General features: G+C 41.6%; 1 long non-coding RNA gene across 1 annotated transcript; it reads left to right on the forward strand.

Annotated features, from left to right (window-relative positions):
* Window positions 1–97: 97 nt before the first annotated feature.
* On the forward strand, window positions 98–18,787 carry LOC143711900 (uncharacterized). The gene is made up of 5 exons (XR_013194933.1): window positions 98–215; window positions 1,024–1,113; window positions 1,201–1,265; window positions 17,563–17,667; window positions 17,816–18,787. It is a non-coding gene; the product is annotated as an uncharacterized LOC143711900 (long non-coding RNA).
* The last annotated feature ends 1,546 nt before the right edge of the window (window positions 18,788–20,333 follow it).

Raw genomic sequence — 20,333 nt, forward strand, 5'->3', positions numbered from 1 at the left:
TTGTGATTGGGTTTTGTGGCTGCCTATCAACCGTAGGGTCTCCAAAGCATTTACCCTCCCCCTCGTTTGCGGATAGGTTGAACAGCATGGCTCGGCTCAGAAACAAAAAGAGGCCCTCACGATATGCAAGATGTCCCAGTTTAACTGTAGGACAACTTTGTGTCGTTTGTTTCTTTTGAAATTAAGTTTATATAAGCAAGAGCACACAACAGAAGGTTTGAGACCTCGAAAATATGCATTTTATTGGCTATTGACCTAAAATTAGAACTAACTCGATCACTTTTAAAATAATATTATTGCAATACTGATAAGATAAATATGTTGCTTTAATGCTAACAGTTACTAGCATTATTTAAACCTAATAGCATATGTCATCATTAAAGTTCATATTATAATAATGTTGATTATTGTTTTTATGAGAAATAACATAAATGTTTAGATATTTTACCACAATTCCCATTTTTCTCAACGATGAATTTTCTCACTGAATTGATTGAATCACAGTGAAAACAAAAAAGTAACGTTACTGTAGTCGAACCTAATGTCTCCAGACCATCCACCCTCATTGTTTGCTTTGTTTTGTTGAAAGCATTGCTAAGAAATGGTCCTATTTTGATGTTGTCCACTTTTAGTTGATTGTTCCCCTGAAATTAAGTTAGTAAATTAATGTATGGTTTGAGAGCTTAGAAGAGAAGAATTTTAGAAAGATTTAAGACCCTTAAAGTATTGATTTAAGTGGACTTTCTACCCTGAAATGTGTCCTAACTTGATAATTATTGAAAGAATATTATTTGAAAATATAATAATGCATTATTTTAATATTGATCTTTATAATAGCTTTAATAATATTTGCCCTTGTTGTTTGATGGAAACTAATGTGAATAACAGTGTAGGCTGTTTAATATTCAGTCTCCAGAGTCACATGAATGAAAGGAATAAGGAATGTATCTAACATGTAATTTCAAAGGATTTGAATGCACACCTCATATGCACTGACTGTATTTCCCTTTATTTCTGTTCCAGGAAAAATGATTTCTTCCTCTTTATTCCCCTAGTCTTTCGCTGCAGACCCTGGAATCCTCTCTGCTCAGCAGTTATTGAAGTGAGGAGAAGGTATGTCTCCATGGCAACCAGGTATGATTCTCGTCCTTTTTATTTATTTATTTATTCACCCATCCATCAGTGTTTGCATTTCTTTAGCCTTCCGTAATCTTCCAAAACATCACTGGAAGAGTTCCTAGGAAGGAAATCGGCTACTATTGAGGGTCGGTCATCTCATATTGCTTTTGTTTATTTGAATGCATGTTATCTGTTGCCACAGCAACCACTCACTTTTCTCCCTGGAGTGCACACAGAAATCACATCTAAATTTGAAGACAAATGCTGTCAAAAAAAGTAGGACATGTGCAAAAATGCTCTCACAGGCTATCACACCATATGTGTGGGTGCCACATGCATAAACTTGTGTTTGCTTACAGCTCATGGGCAAAGTGCAGTGCAGTGTAGGGCTCTAAATCACTAGTTTCTGTTAAAACCTTTGTCAGACCAAAAACTCATTTGATCTGATATGAATTAAATCTTAATGTGGGTGAATCCTGTCATAACATCCTTTCAACATCTATAAATAAATAAATCAGAATGTTTTTAGGACCATTCACCTTTCCCTCCCTTTTTTGCAATGTTAAAAATAAATAAACAAATTCTGGGCTCAATGATAAGGATTTATTTAATTGTTGGTTCAAATTTTTACTTGCCATGCTAGAATTGTCACTGGTCCCTACACAAAAAAGTGATACATTAAAATAGTTACTGTTTTCATTGTGTTCGACCTATTAAAGACAAGCAAGCAAACAACATTTTTGACAAAAAATAAAATTATGAGCAATAGAATGCTTTTCAGGTTTTTCAGGTTGGTTTAACAGCAGTTTTCAGGTATCCTTCAAAAATTGAATAAAGTAATCCAATGTAAAATAACACAGCATATTCCTCACTGTTTACATTAAATATAAAATTAAAGTAAAAAAATGTAAGTTAAAAAAAGATTCAGAGCAGTGTGTGCTTTTTTTTCTTTGTCCTTTGTGTTCTGATTAACATTAAAGGGATAGTTCCCCCAAAAATGAAAATTCTGCCAGTATTTACTCACCCTCATGTTGTTCCAACCCCGTAAGACCTTCGTTCATCTTCGGAACACGAATTAAGATATTTTTGATGAAATCTGAGAGCTGGATCACTCCTCCATAGGCTTCTTCAGGGATTGAAACTTGCCGGCCCCGAAAAGTCATTAAAGATATCGTTAAAATAGTCCAAGAGACTACTGTGGCTCAATCTTAAGTTTATCAAGCGACGAGAATACTTTTTGTGTACAAAAACAAACAAAAATAACGACTTTATTTCAACTATTCATGTCCTTCTCTGTGGGCCTCGAGTCAGTTCACTAGTGTAAAAGCGTAAGTTCTGTTGTTGTACGTCACACACATCACCCACATGACCAGCGTCGGCCAATAGTGAGCCTACGTGTGACGTAGCACTACGCAATCACACTACGTTGACTGACTAGAGACCCACAGAGAAGGAAATTAATAGTTGAAATAAAGTCGTTATTTTTGTTTGTTTTTGCGCACAAAAAGTATTCTCGTCACTTGATAAACTTAAGATTGAGCCACTGTAGTCACTTGGACTATTTTAACGATATCTTTAATGACTTTTCGTGGCTGGCAAGTTTCAATCCCTGAAGAAGCCCATGGAGGAGTATGGTGGAGTGATCCAGCTCTCAGATTTCACAAAAAATATCTTAATTCGTGTTCCGAAGATGAACGAAAGTCTTGCGGGTTTGGAACAACATGAGGGTGAGTAATACTGACAGAATTTTCATTTTTGAAAATTTTAATTTAAATTCTGTCATTAATTACTCACCCTCATGTTGTTCCAAACCCGCAAGACTTTCGTTCATCTTAGAAACACAAATGAAGATCTTTTTGATTAAATCTGAGAGCTTTCTGTCCCTCCACTGACAGCTACACAACTACCACTTTGACGCTTCAAAAAGTTCATAAAGAGATCATAAAACTAATCCATATGAATTGAGCGGATTAGTCCAAATTTTCTGAAGAGACAGGATCACTTTATAAGATGAACAGATTGAATTTAGCCTCACACATCAGTTGTGGTAAACGGAATCTAAAGCATGTTTTCTTGGAAGCAAGAACCAATGAGGTTCATTCTCGTGTTACGCATCATCTTTGAGCTTCATCAAGAACCAATGAGGTTCATTCTCGTGTTACGCATCATCTTTGAGCTTCATCAAGAACCAATGAGGTTCATTCTCGTGTTACGCAGCACCGTTGAGCTTCAGCTTCAGAACCAATGAGGTTTGTTCCCACTTGTCAAGCAGGTTCGGTTGAGCCTCTGTTTTTGTTCACTGATCTATGTTTGTATGTGAATAAAAGCCTAAATTAAAGGGGCATTCGGCAACTTTAGATATTTCTTTGCTGATTTTCACTTTTGTTGTCGCATGTTTTCTCAGCGAGCTCCCCCTACAGCTGTGAGGTGTATATTTCACAACAATGTCATAAAAATAAAATCACTTGCGGCCCCTCCTCCCCCTTTCTACCGCGGCTCATGTGCATTTGTTATTATCGGAGCCGGCCAACTTTATCGTGTGGAGTCTGTCTACCGAGGTGTTTAATACATCTTACACATTGAGGGCGGTGTGTGTGTTTATGTCGAATTGCCGTAAAGCAGTTTGTGTTTCTCGCTCGTTCTCGCTTCTCACAAGATTTCCTATTTCCAACTTACCGGGACGTTAGTCCCCATGTTGCAAGGTTGTTTTTTCGCCTGGGAACGCTGGGGGGAGCGGGGAAAGTCACCATTCTCACCAGAACAGGTTATTAAACCATCCAAATGATTTCTAAATGGTTTTATTACGTTGAAATAGTTGCCGAATGCCCCTTTAAATCTGTTCATCACATAAATCGATCGAGTCTCTTCAGAAAATTTGGACAAAAGCGCAAATTTCGTATGGATTACTTTTATGATCTCTCTTTGAACTTTTAGACCGTCAAAGTGGTAGTTGTGTAGCTGTCAGTGGAGGGACAGAAAGCTCTCAGATTTCATTATAAAGATCTTCATTTGTGTTCTGAAGATAAGTGAAAGTCATACGGGTTTGGAACGACATGAGGGCGAGTAAATGATGACAGAACTTTTATTTTTGGGTGAACTATTCCTTTAAAAACACAGACAGGAGCAGATATGTTAGGCTGCTCTAACTTTAAAACAGAACGTACAGATCCAATATAGTGTTACACATGCATTTTATTTCTCAACTGTTTACATCAGGACGATTGGACACTTAACTATCCCATGAGGCCACAGAAGAAGATTTGTGAATGCAGTGAAGCGACGTAACTGACGCCTGTTGGTCACATCATGATAATGACAACATGGCAAATGTACTGTAGTCAGTCCAGATTAAATTCATCCTACACACACTATCACTATATAGAACATACTTTTTTAGTGGTCTTGAAGTAATTACTTATTCAAAATAAGTGCTTATTTAAGAGAGTATGCAATTTCAGATGCAGCCATATGAGCAACGATGCTCCCTGGTATCCACAGTGCTTTGTGGGACTTTTTAGGGAGCGAACATTTCAGTGCACTAGAAGTATTTTTGCGATTGAGACAGACCTTAAAATGGCTGACTCCCTGATGAGTGCACTGAATACTGGAGGAGCTGACAGAGACACACCCGTTACTAGGAAGGATGCTCTCCAAGACTGACATTTTGACACAATTTTGTGAATTTGTCCGTTCAAGAAAACGTGAAATAACTCAATTCAGTTTTCACGCTGTTTGAGAGGTGGCTTTCTGTGGGCGCACTTCAGATGTGTGCAGTCATTATTGTCGAGCCCTGTTAAATAAAAGAAAGAAAATAATTATTAAAAATTATAATGTAAAATGTCTAGAACAGGTATTAAGAATTTGAAAAGATAATGTGCACGGAAATAATGTCAAAATGCATAGGCCTATATGTTTTTTTTTACAATAAGGTTTCAATTGTGAACTATAGTTAACTATATAAGTCAACATGAACTTTTTATTAAAGGTGGGGTATGTGATTTGGAAAACGACCGGCAGATTTTGAAAATACACAAATCAAATGGTCCTACCTTCTTTCCTCCAACGCGGACTCTTACTCCACCCATTCGAAGAACATGGACGCGCAATCATGCACGAGCGAAAACTCAGATGCGCGAGAGATTGTAATGACGATTTACTACTAATTATGGAACCGGCTTTACTGACGACATGCGCATGCGTCACAAACTTTGAGTATGCGCAGGAAGGGGGTCACGCGCGGTGGGGGAGGGGGGTGTGGTACGACTGTTTGATTGACTAACTTACTGTCCAATGATTCTAGGTGGTCTTGGAAATGATTGGCTGGAGTTTTTCGAGTCCTGCCCATTCCACAGATGATTAAATTGCTTAATTTTAATTTCAGTGCTTCTAACTCAGTGGCTGTAAGTGGGTTAGGAATAGGATTTCAAGTTATTTTGAAAAAATGGACAAAAAAGAGAATCACATACCCCACCTTTAAGAAGCTTTATTAAGAAAGCATTTATTCATTTTGGTTAATCTTCAACATTTACTAATACATTTTTAAGAGCAAAAGTGTCTGGTAACATTAGTTAATGCCCTGAACTAACATGAATATTTTTTATTAACTAATATTAGCAAAGGTTATATTAAATATAAAATAATTTGTTTATTTGTTAGTTAATGCATTAGCTAATATTAACAAATAAGACCTTTTTTTTTAGGGGGGAATTTTGCCTTGACTTACTGAGATTCATTCAGGTAGGAATTATGGAATCATGTCAAAGACTTCCTGAGTCAAAAACTTTGGTAACACTTTACCTAAAGCCTTAATGTATAAAGCATTATAAAGGTATTCATAATGTTCATTAAAATACATACTAATATTTGCAGACTCTGTTACATCAGAAATTTGCTATTTGTCATGTGTTTTAATGCATTATACTTTCTGAAGATGTGTTCAATTAATAGATGAGTATTATAATGTATTATGTGGTAACAATTATTCATGAGAAAATACAATGCATTACATGGTGCATTACAAAGCATAATCGATGCATTCAAATACTTTTATGATGCACTATAAAGGCTGTATAAAGGCTGTAAGTGAATTGTTACCAAAATGTTTAAAATGCTCCTAGCAAAGCAAATAACTTTTTGGTAACAATTCACTTGCAACCTTTATACGTAGTGCATTATTAAAAGTATTTAATGCATTAATTATGCTTTGTAATGCACCATGTAATGCATTGTATTTTCTCATGAATAATTGTTATCCTAATTTTAATACATTATAATACTCATCTATTCATTGAACACATCTTCAGAAAGTATAATGCATTAAAACACACACGACAAACAGCCAATTTCTGATGTAACAGAGAGTCTGCAATTATTATAGTAGCCTCTCCATTTTACTTTTCTCAAAATCTACAGTTGCAATGCTAATGAAAGAACACGAGAGGGCAGTATGGCACTGCTATGACATGGTTTGCACAGACAATTTAATTCAGTTTTTTTACTGAGATGGATCTTTGAATAATAGAGCTGTTATGCAATGTGAGTATTTGTGTGTGTTCTTCAAGTGAGTTCATGTGCAAAACCATTGTGATTATGTTAAGACTGTATGACTGTGTGTCATTTCTACGTGTGCTCTGTATAGAGCCTCTGCTCACCTGGCTACAAAAAGGATTTGAGTATTTAAGCCATGCTTAAAAATGTCTCAGCACAAAATATCAAACCTTGAGGCATTTATTTTTAAAGACAGCACAAACACTCTTTTTCAAGCAAGCTTTTTCAGAGGGTTTGCTATCTAATGCAATGACATCCATGCTTATTAAATTGCCACTATTTCGTGAATTCAGAATATTATACCACTTTTAAAAGTTATTTTGTCCTTTGGCTATTAGTGTATTCATATAATTTGTAAGTGCATATTCTACTTTTTTTTACCACTTTTGAAAGAAATTCGTTTTTATATAATACAGATAACAAGGTTTCTGTGGAAGATGTCTAATTTATCCTTTAGCTTATTAGCTCTGTATATGATACGTAGGTCTGGTTATAGTTATTGTTCTATACTGTATGTAAACAGCCCATTTCTGGTGTTTTTGTAAGTATATACTATGTTTAAGCTATAGAGTTTATAGTTGCTTATCATTTTGAAGTGATGTTATAATATGTATAATGTTTAAGTCTTGAGGTGAATTACTGTAAACGCATGCACAGATGCTGTTGATAGCCTTACTTGTATTGAACCTGCAGGGACATTAACCATCAAGACTAAGACTGGCTAGACCAGCCCCAAACTAGTATGAACCCTCCTTAAACAGCATGCAAATCTCTCTCTGTTAAACACTTTGAAAGACTTCTCTCGCCACAGTGCCGCCTGGCATCTCCGTCCTGAAGCGTGTAGGAATCCAGAAGCAGCTGTGTCCCATCGCTGAACCTCTGATAGCACACTTCACTCAGTGCTGTGGGGAGTTTATTCAAATAGATCTCAACTCCCCGCAGCCCGCTTTACACACAAACACGCAGGCGAGAATCCTGTCTGGGGATTTTGAATTTTAAAGCATACTTATTTACAATTGCTGGCAGACTATTCTTGGACAAGAGCCCTGCAGAAAAATGAGAGGAGGCTTGCGGTGAGAAAACAGCGGGAAAAAGTAGTAATGTCTTTTTTATTGAAGCAAGCCAAATTAAAGAATACTTACTTGTTATATCTAAATGATGGATCGCTCTTAAAGGGATATATTTCACCCAAAAATGAAAAAAAAAGTCATTAATTACTTATCTTCATTCTAAACCCGTAAGACTTTCACTCATCTTTGGAACACAAAGGAAGATCTTTTTGATGAAATCTGAGAGCTTTCTGTCCCTCCATTGACAGCTAAGCAACTACCACTTTGATGCTTCAAAAAGTTCATAAAGAGATAGTGACACTAATCCATATGAATTGAGCGGTTTGGTCCAAATTTTCTGAAGAGACTCGATCGCTTTATATCATGAACAGATTGAATTTAGTCTTTTATTCACATATAAACATTAATCAGCAAACATAAGAAGCTGAACCGAACCTGCTTGATACATGGAAATGAACCTTATTGGTTCTCGCATGTCAAACGAACATGCTTGAGCTTCCGTTCATAACTGATGTGTGTGTTGATGAATGTTTATGGTGAATTATAATTTTTTTAATTCATGTGCCTTCATAAATTTTAATCAAAAATAACTTCCCCTCCCCCTTACATCTCTTCTCTGATGGTGCGTTTACTGGCTTGAGGGCGGGACAACCTGTCATTCGATCCACCAATAGCAAACCACAGCTATCCAACGATCCAATCAATTCCTGATGGATGAAGTCCCGCCCTGTATTTGTTTTTGTTTGAGAAGCCGTTTCACTTAGATATAGGGTCCTTCTCAAAAAATTAGCATATTGTGATAAAGTTAATTATTTTCCATAATGTAATGATAAAAATTAAACTTTCATATATTTTAGATTCATTGCACACCAACTGAAATATTTCAGGTCTTTTATTGTTTTAATACTGATGATTTTGGCATACAGCTCATGAAAACCCAAAATTCCTGTCTCAAAAAATTAGCATATCATGAAAAGGGTCTCTAAACAAGCTAATAACCTAATCATCTGAATCAACTAATTAACTCTAAACACCTGCAAAAGATTCCTGAGGATTTTAAAAACTCCCAGCCTGTTTCATTACTCAAAACCGCAATCATGGGTAAGACTGCCGACCTGACTGCTGTCCAGAAGGCCTTCATTGACACCCTCAAGCAAGAGGGTAAGACAGAAAGAAATTTCTGAACAAATAGGCTGTTCCCAGAGTGCTGTATCAAGGCACCTCAGTGGGAAGTCTGTGGGAAGGAAAAAGTGTGGCAAAAAACGCTGCACAACGAGAAGAGGTGACCGGACCCTGAGGAAGATTGTGGAGAAGGACCGATTCCAGACCTTGGGGACCTGCGGAAGCAGTGGACTGAGTCAGGAGTAGAAACATCCAGAGCCAGCGTGCACAGGCGTGTGCAGGAAATGGGCTACAGGTGCCGCATTCCCCAGGTCAAGCCACTTTTGAACCAGAAACAGCGGCAGAAGCGCCTGACCTGGGCTACAGAGAAGCAGCACTGGACTGTTGCTCAGTTTTGCATGTCATTCGGAAATCAAGGTGCCAGAGTCTGGAGGAAGACTGGGGAGAAGGAAATGCCAAAATGCCTGAAGTCCAGTGTCAAGTACCCACAGTCAGTGATGGTCTGGGGTGCCATGTCAGCCGCTGGTGTTAGTGCACTGTGTTTTATCAAGGGCAGGGCCAATGCAGCTAGCTATCAGGAGATTTTGGAGCACTTCATGCTTCCATCTGCTGAAAAGCTTTATGGAGATGAAGATTTCATTTTTCAGCATGACCTGGCACCTGCTCACAGTGCCAAAACCACTGGTAAATGGTTTACTGACCATGGTATTACTGTGCTCAATTGGCCTGCCAACTCTCCTGACCTGAACCCCATAGAGAATCTGTGGGATATTGTGAAGAGAAAGTTGAGAGACGCAAGACCCAACACTCTGGATGAGCTTAAGGCCGCTATCGAAGCATCCTGGGCCTCCATAACACCTCAGCAGTGCCACAGGCTGATTGCCTCCATGCCACGCCGCATTGAAGCAGTCATTTCTGCAAAAGGATTCCCGACCAAGTATTGACTATTGTGTGCATAACTGAACATAATTATTTGAAGGTTGACTTTTTTTTTGTATTAAAAACACTTATTTTATTGGTCGGATGAAATATGCTAATTTTTTGAGACAGGAATTTTGGGTTTTCATGAGCTGTATGCCAAAATCATCAGTATTAAAACAATAAAAGACCTGAAATATTTCAGTTGGTGTGCAATGAATCTAAAATATATGAAAGTTTAATTTTTATCATTACATCATGGAAAATAATGAACTTTATCACAATATGCAAATTTTTTGAGAAGGACCTGTACATCACAATAGGGAAGAAGAGACTATCGCAACTTCCATTTCATGACAACTTTAATTAATTTTTAATTAATTTTTTTTTTTTTTTTAATTTTTAGACTTTCTGGAAGAAGTTTTTATGGTGTAATTTTCAATCAGCTTATGTGTGAAAGTTATTTCAGTGTATTAGCAAAAGCTATATTATTTAGAGAGAGTCAGAGTGTGACAGAAGCTGGAGAAGGATGCAATAGCAAAAACGCTTTATTTGTATTGGTAAGTATATGAACAACACGGTCAGGCACACAACAAGGGAAACAACACAGCTGGTCAGAATGGTGGATCGGACGGACACCAGCGCAGATGGTGGGTGACACAGGGACCTCGGTGGACAACCAGTGAAGAATCTCCAGTGAGGTGCTTGCAGTCCAGTGATGAATCTCCAGTGAGGTGCTCAGTCCCGTGATGAAATGTCCAGTGAGGTACTCAGTAATCCGTGGAAGTGCAAGGGAAACTCGAAGAAACACGACGACGACACAAGGGAAATCCACAGGAGAAAGAACAGCTCAGGAACAGGAACACACCGGGAAGAACAGCTCAGGAACAGGAACACACCGGGAAGAACAACGATCTGGCAACATAAGACACCAGTTACTGAACGTATAAAGGAAAAAACTGATTGAAGCCAGCTGGCGCTGCTGATCATCGCTGATCAGTGACCGCGCCCACAATTAACGCACACACACACAACAGCACGCAAGACGAGAGAGAGACAATGAATTTGTACACCGTGACAGTACCCCCTCCTCTAAGAATGCTTCCTGGCGTTCCCAGACGGCCTTACCTGTCGATTGTAATCATCGATAAGGGAGTGATCCAGAATGTCTCTAGCAGGAACCCAACTTCTCTCCTCCGGACCGTAACCTTCCCAGTCCACCAGGTACTGAAATCCGCGTCCCCTCCGTCTCGAGTCCAGAATACGGTTAACTGAATAAGTTGGTTCCCCATCTACGAGACGCGGCGGGGGAGGAACCGGGACTGGCGGATTAATGCGTGCATGAAACACAGGTTTAATCTTAGACACATGGAAGGCGGGATGAATTCTCCTGTACGCAGGAGGAAGTTTGAGTCGGACTGCCACCGGACTAATGATCTTGGTGACAGGAAACGGGCCGATAAATTTGGGAGCAAGTTTATTAGATACGGATCGGAGAGGAATATTCTTAGTAGAAAGCCACACTTTTTGACCCACGACGTATACGGGAGGCTTCGACCGGTGGCGATCGGCCTTAGCCTTAGTGCGCGCCCCCACTTGGAGAAGAGTCTCACGGGCTCTCATCCAAGTGTGGCGGCACCTCTGGACGAAGGCGTGGGCGGAGGGGTCCGCGACCTCGGATTCCGTACTGGCAAAAACTGGTGGCTGGTAACCTAAACTACATTCAAACGGAGTGAGGCCCGTGGATGACACTGGTAACGAATTGTGGGCGTACTCCACCATAGACAATTGTTGACACCAGGAGGAAGGATTCTTGGAAACCAAACATCGCAACACTCTCTCCAGATCTTGGTTGGCTCTCTCAGTTTGACCATTGCTTTGGGGATGGAACCCCGAAGAAAGACTGACAGTCGCTCCCAGTAACTTACAAAATTCTTGCCAAAATTTGGACACAAATTGGGGACCCCTGTCAGAAACCACGTCTATCGGAAGGCCATGTAAGCGAAAGACGTGATCAATGACAGTTACCGCTGTCTCCTTGGCAGAGGATAATTTGGGCAAGGGAATAAAATGAGCCGCCTTCAAAGAACCGGTCCACGACAGTCAAAACGACCGTCTTGCCCTGGGAGGGCGGTAATAAAATCTAGTGCGATGTGGGACCAGGGTCTCGAAGGGACAGACAGCGGTTGGAGTAACCCATCTGGGGGTCGATTGGAGGATTTACCAATGGCACAAACAGAGCAAGCCAAAACAAAACTTCGGATGTCACGAGCCATAAGTGGCCACCAGAATCGTTGCCTGACCAAATAACTGGTGCGATTAACTCCTGGATGACAAGCCACACTGGAACAATGCCCCCACTGAATAACGTTGGACCGACACTCCTCTGGCACAAACAACCGATTCGGTGGGCAATCAGGCGGAGGCGTTACCCCTTCTAAGGCCTTCATGACCTTCGACTCGACCTCCCATCTGAGAGTGGAGATCACTAATGTCTCAGGTAAAATACACTCGGGAGTAGACGGGCGTTCGGATTGGTCAAAAATACGAGATAAAGAATCGGGTTTGATGTTTTTGGAACCCGGGCGGTACGAGAGAGAAAAGTCAAAACGTCCGAAAAAAAGTGCCCACCGAGCCTGCCTAGAGTTGAGTCTTTTGGCGGTTCTGATATATTCCAGATTCTTATGATCAGTCCATACGATAAAAGGTACCCCTGAGCCTTCTAACCAGTGACGCCATTCTTCCAGCGCTAACTTGACTGCCCACAACTCTCTGTTACCAATGTCATAATTACGCTCGGCAGGTGATAAGCGATGGGATAAAAACGCGCAGGGGTGCATCCTGTCGTCTGTGGAAGAACGTTGGGAAAGAACTGCTCCTACCCCAACCTCTGACGCGTCGACCTCCACCACGAACTGACGTGAAGGATCAGGGGTAACGAGGATGGAAGCCGAAACAAAGCGGCTCTTAAGTTTGGCGAACACAGCCTCGGCTGTATCGGACCACCTGAACGTCGTTCTGGGGGAGGTCAAGGCAGTCAGAGGCGCGGCTAGTTGGCTGAAGTTGCGAATAAAACGCCGATAGAAATTGGCAAATCCCAGAAACCTCTGCAGTGCCTTACGGGAATCTGGACTAGGCCAATCAATCACAGCCTTAACCTTGTCAGGATCCATACGCATTCCCTCAGACGAGACGATGAACCCTAGGAAAGGAACAGACTGTGCATGAAAAACGCATTTCTCCGCCTTGACAAAAAGCCCATTCTCTAGTAACCTCTGAAGCACTCGTCTGACGTGCTGAACGTGTTCCTGGAGAGAAGATGAAAAAATCAATATGTCATCCAGGTAAACATATATGAATTGGTCGACCATATCTCTCAGCACGTCATTGACGAGTGCTTGGAAGACCGCTGGGGAGTTGGACAGCCCGAACGGCATAACCAAATATTCAAAGTGCCCCCTAGGGGTATTAAACGCGGTCTTCCATTCATCACCCTTCCTTATGCGGACCAAATGATAAGCGTTACGTAAATCCAATTTTGTGAAGATGGATGCTCCCTGCAATCGCTCGAAGGCTGAAGACATCAACGGCAAAGGATAAGTATTCTTTACCGTGATGTTGTTCAGCCCTCGGTAATCAATACACGGTCGCAGAGACCCATCCTTCTTCCCCACGAAAAAGAACCCCGCCCCCGCTGGAGATGAAGAAGGGCGAATGAATCTGGATGCTAGAGAATCAGAAATATATCACTCCATAGCCTCCCTCTCTGGAACAGAAAGCGAATATAATTTGCCCTTAGGCGGAGACTTACCAGGCTCTAAGTCTATAGCACAGTCATAGGGACGATGAGGAGGAAGAGAAGCAGCTCGAGACTTACTGAACACTTCTCTCAGGTCCTGGTACCCCTCGGGCACGTTAGACAAATTCACTGCCTCCTCCTGGAACACAGAAACAGGTACAGACGAACACGCAGATACGAGACAAGACTCATGACACTTATTACTCCATGAAGACACTGAATTGTGGCCCCAATCGACTCTGGGATTGTGCAAGGTGAGCCACGGATGACCAAGTACAACTGGTGCGAGGGGTGAGTCCATGAGGAGGAATTTTATAGTCTCAATGTGATTGCCGGATGTGCTGAGAGTGATGGATTCAGTAATGTGAGAAATGTCGGGGAGGAGTTGGCCGTTGAGGGCATTAACGGAGATCTGGTGCTCAAGTGGAGAAATGGGAATAGAAAGTTCTTTAGCCAGTCCAAAATCCATAAAATTACCTTCCGCCCCAGAATCCAGTAATGCCTTGGTGTCGTGTGTGCAGGTTGCCCACCTTAGTCTTACCGGGAGGAGGGTAGATGATGATGGTGATGAGGTCTTCTCGGCGGAGATCCCACCCGATAGTAGCCTCAAAGTTACTACCGGGCTTGATCTTTTACTGGGCAGGCATGAATGAAATGGCCCGCCTTCCCACAGTATAGGCAAAGCCCCTGGGATCTCCGCCTCTCGCGCTCCTCCCGGGAAAGCCGAGCTCTACCCACCTGCATGGGCTCGGAATCGGGGATGGGGCTGACCGTGTCCCTGCTGCCCACCCGGGAATCCTCCGTGCTGCGATACTGATGATCCTGCTGAAACCGACCCATCCTGCTCAGCCGTGCATCGACTCTCAGCGCTAGCTCGATGAGTCCGTTCAATGTCTGAGGAAGGTCCAGCATGTAAATCTCCCTCTGGACACGGTCAGCCAACCCATGCAGGAAACGGTCCCACTGCGCCTCCTCGTTCCATCGGCACTCTGCGGCCAGGGTGCGGAACTGGATGGAATATTCCGACACCGAGCCATTACCCTGGCGGAGATCGGCGAGTAGTCTGGCCGCCTCCCTACCCGCCACCGCACGATCGAAAACCCTTCTCATTGCGTCGGAGAGTGCCTGGAACGAGGTGCAGCATGGATCTTGATTTTCCCACACCGCCGTTCCCCAAAGAGCCGCCTTGCCAGACAGTAACGTTAGAACGAACGCCACTTTAGTTTGTTCTTGGGAGAACGTCAGCGGCTGTAATGAAAAATGCATTGAACATCGGGTCAAAAATGCTCTGCAAAACTCGGGTTCACCTGAGTATCCTTCAGGGGTAGGTAGGCGTGGCTCGCGTTGATGATGCCGCTCTGGTGGTACGGGTTGAACGGGCGGTGTGGGTGGCGCAGTGGGAACTCTCAGATGTTGTAGTTGTTGGGTGAGCTCGGACACCTGCGTCACAAGCGCTTGGACCGCCCGACCTGTGTTGGCGATGCTCTCTTCCTGTTGGTCCATTCGCGTGATGCTTCTTCTTGCGCCTGCTGCATCCATAATGTGGTCAGATCGTTCTGTGACAGAAGCTGGAGAAGGAAGCAAAAACGCTTTATTTGTATTGGTAAGTATATGAACAACACGGTCAGGCACACAACAAGGGAAACAACACAGCTGGTCAGAATGGTGGATCGGACGGACACCAGCGCAGATGGTGGGTGACACAGGGACCTCGGTGGACAACCAGTGAAGAATCTCCAGTGAGGTGCTTCCAGTCCAGTGATGAATCTCCAGTGAGGTGCTCAGTCCCGTGATGAATCTCCAGTGAGGTACTCAGTAATCCGTGGAAGTGCAAGGGAAACTCGAAGAAACACGACGACGACACAAGGGAAATCCACAGGAGGAAGAACAGTTCAGGAACAGGAACACACCGGGAATAACAGCTCAGGAACAGGAACACACTGGGAAGAACAACGATCTGACAACATAAGACACCAGTTACTGAACATATAAAGGAAAAAACTGATTGAAGCCAGCATGCGCTGCTGATCATCGCTGATCAGTGACCGCGCCCACAATTAACGCACACACACACAACAGCACGCAAGACGAGAGAGAGACAATGAATTCGTACACCGTGACACAGAGATGGTAGACACAAAATTGTGGCGATTTTAAAATGACATTTTAAAATTAGTTTATTTTCTAAAAGCTCCAAAAGGCCCTTTTATATATAGCCCAGATATACTTAATTTCTCACACTAAGTCACTGAACATAAACCTGGTATTTTTACCTTTAATTGCTAATTGCAAGAAGCCCCTAGACAGAAACCATTTTCTCTGATTTGTTTCTGTTTCGCTTTAATCCTGAAAATAATTAGTTTCCATGATCCATTTACTAACATTTTATAGATAGCAGCATTGAGTTTTAATCTGCAGTAAACTCCAGATGGCTTGCAGTTGGACTTTGAAACCAACAAGATGGAATGGCTGAAAAAATGAGGGGCCGCAGAGCTTCAACACCCCGCAAAGCAACTTATTTAAATTAGAACAAAGGCGTTCCAGGATGAAACATTTTCTCAGCCAGAAGGCATTTTAGTGCTAGAATATATTCAATGCTAATGCCTTTGAAACTTCCAAGAGAGCCATTTTAAAGAATTCTTAAGCCGTATTGAAGGGTTTAAAAACTTCCACACAGCTAGATAAAATCTTTAAATTATTAAATCTTTAGAATGTACAATTCTAACGGTCAACTGCTGTTGCTAAAAATGATTCCATTAAGCCTGTACAATTGGAGAAAAAAGCAAACCTAAAGGTCCTGATATCAGTACGCATATTCTCCTTCTGGTGAAGTTGGTTGGCCAAGGAAATCTTGGTGGGTAAGGTGTTCAATACAAATTGTCTTTTGACAGGAAATGTGGCATGTGTTTACAGCAATGCACAGGTTTGTGGGAAAATGCATTTCACTCTAAAATTATTTTCTTACTCAGTGTTTTTGTCTTGTTTTCCAGTACATCTAACAATTCCTAAATCAAGATACATTTACTCGAGAAGATATTAAGTCTTGTTTTCTGAAAAAATATTATCAAAATAAGTGAGTATATGCTTAAAACAAGAAAAAATATGTCAGCAGGCTAAACATTTTTTTCTGACCCCACTGGCAGATATTATTTTCTTGCTTTAAGCATAAAGTCATTTTATTTCTCAAGTAAAAGGTATTTTGATAGGAAAAACTGAAAAAAGTTTCAATATATATGTATTTTTTCAGTGCACAAAAGTCTAGTTCATAAAATCGCTTACTAATTTTGTCTGTGCAAAGTTATATCCAGTAATTCTCCTGTCATAATCATGCAAAGCCTGTAAAATAGAAGTTTATCTGCTTTGAGCAGTAGTGCCACCACTAAAAGTTTTATTTAACAGCTACATATATATATATATATATATATATATATATATATATATATTTTTTTTTTTTTGTATTTTTAGTTTTAATATAAGTGCTTTAACAAAAGTACAGAATCCATAATTCTAAGCGGCGGCTGCTTATTGGTCAAAATCTGTATTCTGAAAAATAAAAATTACAAAGTAACACATAGAATTAAACATGACATTTTGAAGTAGAAAACCCTTCTTCTAAAACATATAATCTGTTTCATTCACAGTTTTGAAAAATATTTTTTCACAGTGCATGATATGGCTTGGGTCCCTTTGGGATTGTTTTCAGCGGTACTACATCTCTCCTCATAAATAGGGATGCCTAAGCGACAGAGTCTATGTATAAAATGTGTACAATGACGCAGTCTAATAGAGCTAAATCCTCATCAAATAAATCCCATATCATAAAGCTGTCTGGTTGACATGCATTTCAAGGGCCCCCAATCTAGATATTGTAAGTCGTTTGATTTTAAGCCGTTTGCCTTGGCAAGGCAAATGAGCGGCAGCTCTCTCCATATGTTAGTGCGAGTAAACAGACATGCTGAATTGTGTCATAACTGTTTGTCTCTATAGATATAAGCCACCTGTTGGGGAAATCTGCTTTATGTTCTCGATTCCAAACGATAATGCGACATGTCAGGTTGTGTCAGCTGCCACCACCCCGCCAGGACGTCAGATGTGTGTGTGCACGTGCATGTGTGAGGGAAGTGTGTCCGTTCTCAGCAGGTCCTAGACATTCATAACCTATCAAGGTGTTCGTGTGATGCATTACATGTGACCTGGTGATAAAAATGTTCAAAAGTGGCTGATTTTTTCTCCTTCTCAGTGGCGCACACTCGTCGAAAAGCTGTCATATCTTCTGGTGTCTGCAGAGAAGGATCAAAGCGGGAACAGCCAGCCAGCGAGAGAGAGGGAAAAAGAGAGAGAGAGAGAGAGTTCGGGGTGAACCAGAGGACGCAGCCTCTCCAGTTAAACAGGGTAACCCAGTTGCTGCCAGACTGAAGGAAGGCTGCTTCTCCGTAAACAGATTCAATTAAGACATCAAACTTCAAACCGTACGATGAAAAAGAATGTCGATGAGGAAAAAAGCCAGGTTCAGGGTCGAACTGCATGCCTCCGCTGCTTTTCTCTGATTTAGAAACAGACTTCTTTTGATTAAATAATCATCGCTTCGTAGAAATGCAAGTTGCGGACCAGACGCGCGAAGACACAGCTGAAATTTAATGAGCTCGGCAAGATGCCGCAGAAGTGCTGCTGTTTTTAAGACCTCTGAATAAAATCTTTTAGATCTGGGGCGCTCATGCTGCGTTCCACAGATTTCCAACGTCCTACTTGGAAAAGTGCAATAGAATGCCAAAAGCCGGACTTCCAACTGGGAAACTAGTGTGGAAATCCAGGTGACTACTTTTAGTACTTTGTACATATGGGATACTTATGCTAGCTGTTGTCAAGATGTTGGGTCTGGGAACACACCATTGGCACAGCTCAATCCGAGGGGCGGGATAAACGGTTGTCTTTCAAATTCCCTCTGCACGCAATAGGATATTGCTACAACCAACCAGAGCAACGAAGAAGGTGACGTAGTCAGAGCGACGGACTTTAGTCCCGTTCTTTGTTCTTTTCTCAAAGAAAAGCTTAACTCCAAGTCTTCCAGAGTCGAGGCCAAAGCCGATTTGAAAGACCGCTGTTTGCCAGCAGCAGCAGCCATTTTGTTTTCAAGGAGCAGGGAATTCATGCGGAACCGTCACAACTCTGCCGTCATTATGTTAAGCCCGCCCACCGACTCTATACATGTTGTGATTGGCCTGACTAGGGTTTGGGTCTTCCAGCTCGCAAGCCAACGGAGAGTTGCAAGAAACCCCGTCTGCAAATTACATTTGCTGCCGCTAGGGTGCGTCTAGATTTCTAGGCTATAGACCTTATGTAGCCACGCCCCTTTTCAGCGCTGAGCTCGTTGTCTTTTGACTTCCGGTCTGTATTTTCACAGCGATCTTGCTAATAGTTATAAATGAACGGCTCGTTTAAAAAAAATTCCAAGGTCCATTTGTTAAGACATATGCTTTACAATGCTTATGATAAACATTACAATGTTCATGATAACTTTCGTTAACTCTACAATAAGTAAATCAACTTCACCAGCTAATTACTCCTGGACAGCGATGCCATAGAAATATACAGAGCAAACGCAAAAACGGAAGTTCAAAGACAATATTCTAAAGATGGCGGCACCCTCATTTCTCTGGTGCATAAGGGATAAGCCCCGGCACATAAAGGCAACTCCACGGCGTAGCTACACCGTCACTCCTACTGCGTCGTGGCCGTTTTATGGTTCTGCGTCAGGTTGAGTTGCATCGCGGTGCATCTGACCAATCACAGCCCTTGGGGTCTGCGTCGCCTCGACGCGTAATTAAAATTTTATGGAGGTGCACGTCGAGCTACGGCGGAGGGGGTTCGCGGCGACGCAGAGGGGTCTGCGGGGGTATGCCGTCGATTCGACGCAGAAGCATAAAACAGGCTTAAGCCTGTTCGTTTGCAGTCAGTTGCCTACTGGAAATTATGTCACATAAAATTTGATGAAAGTGATGCTTTTGAAAACATATTTCTGACAATAAATGAAAGATTTTTAAAATGGCATGTCTATTTTGTCTCGGCGGAGCTCTGAGAACAATCGGAACACGGTCGTATTCTTGTTAGCTGCTTAATATCGTTGTCAGCCGACCATGATCGCGCACCGCACGAGCATCTAGGTGACACGGATAAATGTACGCAGCGATATACTATAATATTCCTGGGAGATCCGTAGTTGCGCGGGATGTGGAAGCGCGCAAAAGTTCCAGAAATGTAAAAAAAGTGCCCTGGCCTTGAATGACAAGGTAAGGAAAATAAGACTAAATCAAAATTAAATAACCAAGACTAGGTTGACCATGTGATCTTTCTCAGGAGATGTTTTGAGCATTTTACTTCAGACACCGGATTATAAGCAAACTGCCAAGAGAACTGCTAGCTGGCTACTCAAAATAAACTAGCAATATATTCAGTCAGCATATTTGTTTTTGATCTGTGTGAATTACAGAAATATAAGACTTGCTAGACCTACATTTAGCTACCAAGCAACCTTTACACAAGGATAGATTGATTTTATTTTTGTGACGTGTGCATATCTTGATGAGAAATGATGCAGAGTAGGATGTGTGTGTGTGTGTGTGTGTGTGTGTGTGTGTAGTAGTAGTAGTAAAGAGAAAGAATGGGAGAAGGAAGTGTGTGTGAGGTGGACCTGGTCACCACAGACCCAAATCTTCTCAGCTGTTGCTACTGTCATATTCTGCACTGTCTCTTCATGTGGC

The sequence above is a fragment of the Siphateles boraxobius genome, unplaced genomic scaffold (assembly GCF_051911475.1).
Source record: "Siphateles boraxobius isolate OS27281-9 unplaced genomic scaffold, OSU_SipBor_1 5, whole genome shotgun sequence".
Taxonomy (NCBI): domain Eukaryota; kingdom Metazoa; phylum Chordata; class Actinopteri; order Cypriniformes; family Leuciscidae; genus Siphateles; species Siphateles boraxobius.